This window comes from Bubalus kerabau, chromosome 10 (genome assembly GCF_029407905.1).
Source record: "Bubalus kerabau isolate K-KA32 ecotype Philippines breed swamp buffalo chromosome 10, PCC_UOA_SB_1v2, whole genome shotgun sequence".
NCBI lineage: Eukaryota > Metazoa > Chordata > Mammalia > Artiodactyla > Bovidae > Bubalus > Bubalus kerabau.
In genome coordinates this window covers 73,263,332-73,269,612 of record NC_073633.1, presented here as the reverse complement: position 1 = coordinate 73,269,612, position 6,281 = coordinate 73,263,332, and the positions used below count along the sequence as shown (strand labels likewise).

Genomic DNA, 6,281 nt, shown 5'->3' with positions numbered 1-6,281 from the left:
TTCTTCAAATGTCAGTTAAGTTAAAGAGGTGAGCTGGCTATGGGGCCAACAGACTGGACTGGTTCAAGGCCCAGAGCAACTCCCAGAACTCTGGGGACACAAACTAGGATCCAAAGAGGGGAAGAATTAGTGGTAGCATCAATTGCCAAGACAGGATTTAAGTAAGCCATACAGTGACATGACATGCTAAGAGTAAAGAGGGAGGCTGGACAGAGAAGTGAGGTGCCAAACAGGGGAGGAGAACCTTCCAGATACATAGGAGTAGGCCAGTAGGCCTCCACAGGAGTTTCTGAGAGCAACACTGAAAGGCTGAAGGGCAGGTCGATGGTCAGTTTACTGTAGTGAGCACTGAAGATAATTTCCAGAGAAGAGTAGCTGGTGGAGTCAAAGCTCCCAATGTTATGTCGGACCAGACCTAAGATGGGCTAGAGCTGAAACAGGGAGCAAGGCTGAAGGCTGGCTTCTTTTTCATGTTTCACCAATCATTTTTTTAAAAAACTTAAATCATTGGAACATTTTCTGAAAAAGTAAATCTTAATTGTAAACCAATACATCATAGATAAAAGAATGCTGCATATGTTGAAGAGGAGATGGGGGAGGGGCACTGGACTCTCCTTTATCCATTTAGATGGAAAAGGTCCAGCTAGTCTTCTTTTCATTCCTGGGGATGGGAGAGAGGCTCCTGTAACTTTCTTCATTATGAAAGAGAAATGGTAGGCACTTGCAACCTCTCCTTAAACCCTTGCCCCATTCCTGAGGGCAACTCAGAGAGATCTGAGCTAGCAAACTCTTGCCTCGGATCACTAGCCTTCTGTCTTGTCCAAGAAAAATGTAAATGTTAAGTGTTGCATTATAAAGAGGATCTTGCAATGTTGGCCACACCTGGAGACAAACAAGAAAAGAAAAAGTTTCCAAGATAGTTATCAGGCATTACCGTAGATAAAGAAGAAAAGTTATATTGCCTATAGTTTCTCTGGCATAAAATTGGGGTGTAAAATTATGCAATAGCAGCTGTCCTGCGAACAAGTGCAGCCTCAGGCTTTGCACATAATGGTTACCATTGAGGCAGAATGTTCTGGATGGTTGTGGATCTGAAGCTGTTGCAACAGTGAGCTGGAGTGACAGGAAGTTCCTGTGACAAGGGTAACGAGCACATAGAGCGCTCATATCTAATCAGCACTAAGTGTGGGCTGCATATTTGCCACATAGCGTGAATAGCTACAGTAAAATACAGGGGAAGGTGGATGGCAAAGGCCACTTGTTCTTTATTAGTGACCATACCAATTGGTCCAACTTTCACTCAGAGAAATCTGCCAATATAATCATCATTTTAAGTGTGCGTAATCATTAACACAGCAAGTCTACTTCTAGGAATGTATCTTATAGAAATACTCAGCAGATGTAGATACATATATACAGAGAGAGAGAGAAGGATTTTTTGCAGCATGGTGTTTAACAGCAAAAAGAGAGAAAAAGGAAATACTAAAATAACCATTAGTAGAGATCTTACCAAATGTATTATGATCTGCACTCAGCATGGAACACAACACAGTTTTCCAAAGGAGATATTTCTATACGTAGGGGCATGGAGGGATACACACACAGCAAAAGAGAATTTCAGGCATTCTTCACAGAAAGCTTCCATTTGTGTGTAAAAGCTCAAAATCATGATCTACATAATCCGTACAGACAGCTGGAGTCATAGTAACTGACATTGCCATAGGAAAAGATAAACACCAAATTTTAACAGTGTTTTCCACTGGGAAGCAGGTGTACAGGTAAAACTTTAACTTCCTGACTCCTCAGTGGTAATCGAAATACTTTCAACAAAAAAACAAAAAAGTGGGAGTGAAAAGCAAGGAAACGAGAGAGCCAGCATTTGTGGCCAGGTTGGGCTGCCTCACTGTCCAAATTTTCTGCCCTAGGCCGCAAGCCAAAGCTGGCCACTGTCTATAAAGTTATGTGTCAGGCTACCATTCAGCCTACCAGCACCATGGCTCTCCTCCCAGCTGTCACCACTCCTGCTGCAGGAGGATGGGGCCAAAACTCTGCTTGCTGTTTCATCTCCTTGGAACAGTGACCGCCCATAGAACCCTGATGGAGAATGGGACTTGCTACACGAGGTTCGAGACTCTTTTGACCAGGAGTTTCCCTTTTCATTAATCAAAAACAAAGACTTCTCCTAGAAACCTAAACCAGAGCAGCTGCTGAGAACAAATCTCTCAATCGGACAAGCCTGGGGCCTGGCTAACTACCTCAACCCTTCCCATCACTTAAACCCTCTGTCCTGTAGATGTAGTTACATTGAGGAGGGGCCTGGATTCTTTTCCATCTACTTGAGTGAGTGAAAACCCTCCATGATGAATACTGGGTGCGGTTCCGGTGAGAAGCTCCTGGGCCTGCTGGTTTTCGGGCCCTGGGACCTGGCTTTCTAAGACTCTGACTTCAGACTTTTCTTGCTCAGCGTCCCTGACTGAAGGGGCCAGCTATGGCAGAAAGGGCTCTGACTTTCCTGTTTGGTGGTCGTTTAGTGGCTAAGTCATGTCTGACTCTTTTGTGACCCTGACCCCATGCTTTTTCACCTCTCTCTCAAGACCAGGCTTTTGTCCTCAGCAGCCAGACCTTCTTAGTGCTGGACACAAGCTACTAACGATCTGTGCCATGCTAGGCTCGGACACGCTCTCATCCACATTGTTGACTTTTTTTTTGCTGGATGTTACAGTTCTGTTTTTATTCTTTCTGTTCAGGAAAGATCCACTTCTAACTTTTCAGACATCCATGGTTTTTTCTTTTTTGAAGGATCAACAGGTTAACAGAAATGAGATGCATGGCTCCTGTCTCTGGTTCCTATCACTATCACCACAGTGAGACCTCCATTTCTTCCTACTTCACCCCCAAGCATCTCCATCATTCCTCTTCTGCAGGATCTGGATCTTCCTCACCATCCACAAGACGGGCACCACGTCACTCCCATCGTTCCCTGCACTCAGCGACTGGTGAGGTAGCACTGCGGCACGAGCCGCAACAGGATGGGCAGGCTGGGGAGGGGCGTTCAGAACAATGACCTTTCTGTGCCTGGAGGTCTGCTAAGAATCTCCCCACCCTCATCCCTCACCAACCCACCATTATAAACCATTTATTTTATTTAAATCTTCAATATTTTTCAGTAAGATTCTGTGAGGCATCCCCAGGGGCAATGCATCTGAGATTTGAAGTGCAAATTCAATATTAGAATTTAAGACTCTTATTCAAATTTGGGTTTTATGTTCTTCAAATAAGTGTTTGCAATACCAGTCTTAGGAACTATCAGTTTAAAAAATCTCCATCTCCTTTTCTCATTTTCATGTTTACTTCCCTGCAGTTCACAAGACAGAAAACTCTTTGCAGATAGCTCCCTAACTCAGAAAGCTAGAAGAATGAGGAAAATTTGGAAGTCTGTCTCTAAAACAGCCCTGACTCACGTGACAATTGTGGTTACCCATCACCATCACCCTCAGTTCTCCCATGTCCTAGGAGGGGGTGTGTTGGTACAGTGGCTAAGACCCAGCTTTGCAGGCAATGGCGGACCAAGCTTCAGCAAATATGTTTGGGGAGATTTCTGAAGACAAGCCTGGCATGCTGCAGTCCATGTCGCAAAGAGTCGGACACAACTGAGCAACTGAACTGAACTGACTGAAGACAAGCCTCTACCTTGGAGTGATCCTCGACATTTTTTTGAATGTTCTGGATGTGCCCTGCATAAATTTGCACACTGTACCGGGTCCCACTCCAAATTCCATGTCTTAAGTGTTGAAGCTTCCTGAAAGACTCCATTTGGAAGTAACCACTGGTTACAAAAGGAAAGTCAAGAAAGGATAATACTGCGACTACACTTACCTTTCTTGGTTTCTAAAGTACTTATCTTCTGGTATACTATAAAAGCTCTTTATTTATTACATTTATTGTTTGTCACTTATCTCTTCCTGTGGAATGTAAACTTCCAAAGGGTTGGAATCTTTGTTTTCTCTACTGACAAATCCCACATGCCTGTAAAGGTTCTGACATATAGCTGACTGTCAAAAACTATTTGTTGAATTAAATGGAAGTTGAAACTGGGACACAATTCAAAGTTCCCTTCTCTGATCTCTGAACCCTCTGATTTTCAAAGCTTTTCTTGACTGTGGGTTAGGCCCATTTGTGCCAGCTTGTTGGTATTCTCCTTGGAGGTGGCCCTGCTCCCTCCTGCCAACTACCATGACACTGATCCATTGTTTGCACACAGCTCCTCCTAGGCACGGAGACAGTCTTCCACACCAGGGCCCACAGCCAAGCTCAGGCAATCCAGCGCAGATGTGAAACCCTAGACTTGGCAGCTGGCACCTGGCAGCCAGACATGGTAAGCTATCCCCAGCTTTCTTCAGCCATCTCCAAGCACTCTTTGGTATGCCATGAAACTACTCTGAAGTTTCCTGAGCATGAGCTTTTTCACTTGACATGACTTGAAAGGGAATGAGCCAGTCTTGGTGCTCTGCTCACCATCAGCTGCTTTTCATTAGACCAAACATTCAGCCATGCCCCTATATTTGGCCCAGCCCTGCCTGGAGAAGTGGGCACAAAAGCTGGGCCAGTGGCCAGTAGGGCCAGAAGCAGGCCCCAGATTTGGGATCTCTGCCAGACAGAAGGGAAAAGGACTGTAGATTGTCACTGAGAACGCAGAAGGACTGGAGACCAGATGGGTGAGGGGACTTGTCCAGCATCATATGGCAAGATGGTGGCAAACTGGGATGCAGCTCCTAGACCTTCACTGCCCTGCCTCTTGGCTGTTAGGTGTCTTCTCTTACCTTCACCCCAGGCGACAGGACCACCATACTTGCCCTGCATGAGTGTGGCTCAGGCACTGGAGGGTCTTTCAGGCCTTTCTTGTCTACAAATCATTACACAGCTCAACTGGTTCCTTCCTAGAAGACAACTGACTTCAAAAAGACTCTCATTCATTCTGTTTTATTCATCTCTTCTCTCCTGAGCACCTAACACAGTTCCTTGCATTTAATAGGTACTCAGTAGACAGCCATTGAATGAAGAAATAAGTAGTATGTATGTTTCATCTCCTAAGCTCTACAGATGTGGCACCAGGTTTCTTTCCTTTGATCACTGTAGGTTAAGGGCCAACCTAGTAAGGCAATCACACAGCTGACCAGTCTCCACTTCGGGGAGCAAATCTCCAGGCATAGGTAATTTGGTATTCTTGAGCAAAAGCAAGGAGGCCTGGTTTCTAAGCACTGGGCCCTCTGCAACTGATGCTCCAAATAGGAATTTCCAGCAGGGCCAAGATGCGACCAGGACCAAAGGGACAGATATGAGACAGAAGTATTTCTGCCCTGTGTCATCTACTGTCAGAGCTGGCGTGAGCAGGTGCTAAGTTGCTTCAGTCATGTCAGGCTCTGCAATCCCTTGGAATGCAGCCTGCCAAGCTTCTCTGTCCATGGGCTTCTCTGGGCTAGAATACCAGAGTGTGTTGCCATCCTCTCCTCCAGGGGATCTTCCTGATCCTGGGATTGAACTGGCATCTCTGACGTCTAACCTTCATTGGCAGGCAGGTTCTTTATCAATGTCAGAGTTAGCAGGAACAGTCTATTCCTTATTAGCTATGTTAATGCGTCAGCAAGGATGTAGGCAGATAACTGAAAGCATTTGAGTTATGAAAATACTTTTTAGGTTAATTTCTGGGGGACAATGTGCCTTAATGGAAACAGAACAGGTTTTATGGTCAAATCATTTCAGTTCATATCCCTGCTGCAAAATTAGGACAAGTTACTTAAGCTTGTTTACTCATTTATAATAAGGAGGAAAATAAATAGCTGGCAGGAATAAAGTGAATGTGTAAAGGGGGAAAAAAATGTGTCTGTGTGTGTATCTTAACATGGTACCCCAAATGCTGAAAGTGCTCAATCGCCAGTATAAGACTAACTTCAGTTCTTTCTTTCATCATCACCCAATAATTGTTTTTAAGCATTTTAAACACCTGTTATGTGCTAAGCAGTTGGTATTTTGTTTAAGCCCTATTTTAAAATATCCCACATTAAGAAATATTCACTTTGAAAAAGTTTCCAGAAGTGGCAGAGGCATTTTATAAAAATTGCAGGTGAGCAATAATCATAGAAAGGTCACCAAAAGACATCTTGGTAATACAAGCTCTCAGCTTGATAACTATTAATGAGCAACAGCTCCCTCTGACTGAGTACCTGGGAAAACACTATCTTCTGATTAGAGAGGTACAGTCTTGAAAAAGCTATCTTCTTAAC

At 44.4% G+C, this 6,281-nt stretch overlaps 1 long non-coding RNA gene across 2 annotated transcripts; it reads left to right on the top strand.

The window, feature by feature from the left end:
* The first annotated feature begins 2,197 nt into the window (after nucleotides 1-2,197).
* Nucleotides 2,198-4,102, top strand: LOC129620622 (uncharacterized). Of its 2 annotated transcripts, none has more exons than XR_008698611.1 (3): nucleotides 2,198-2,340; nucleotides 2,800-2,996; nucleotides 3,362-4,102. It is a non-coding gene; the product is annotated as an uncharacterized LOC129620622 (long non-coding RNA). The 2 variants fall into 2 exon arrangements; XR_008698612.1 differs by having other exon boundaries at nucleotides 2,294-2,382.
* The last annotated feature ends 2,179 nt before the right edge of the window (nucleotides 4,103-6,281 follow it).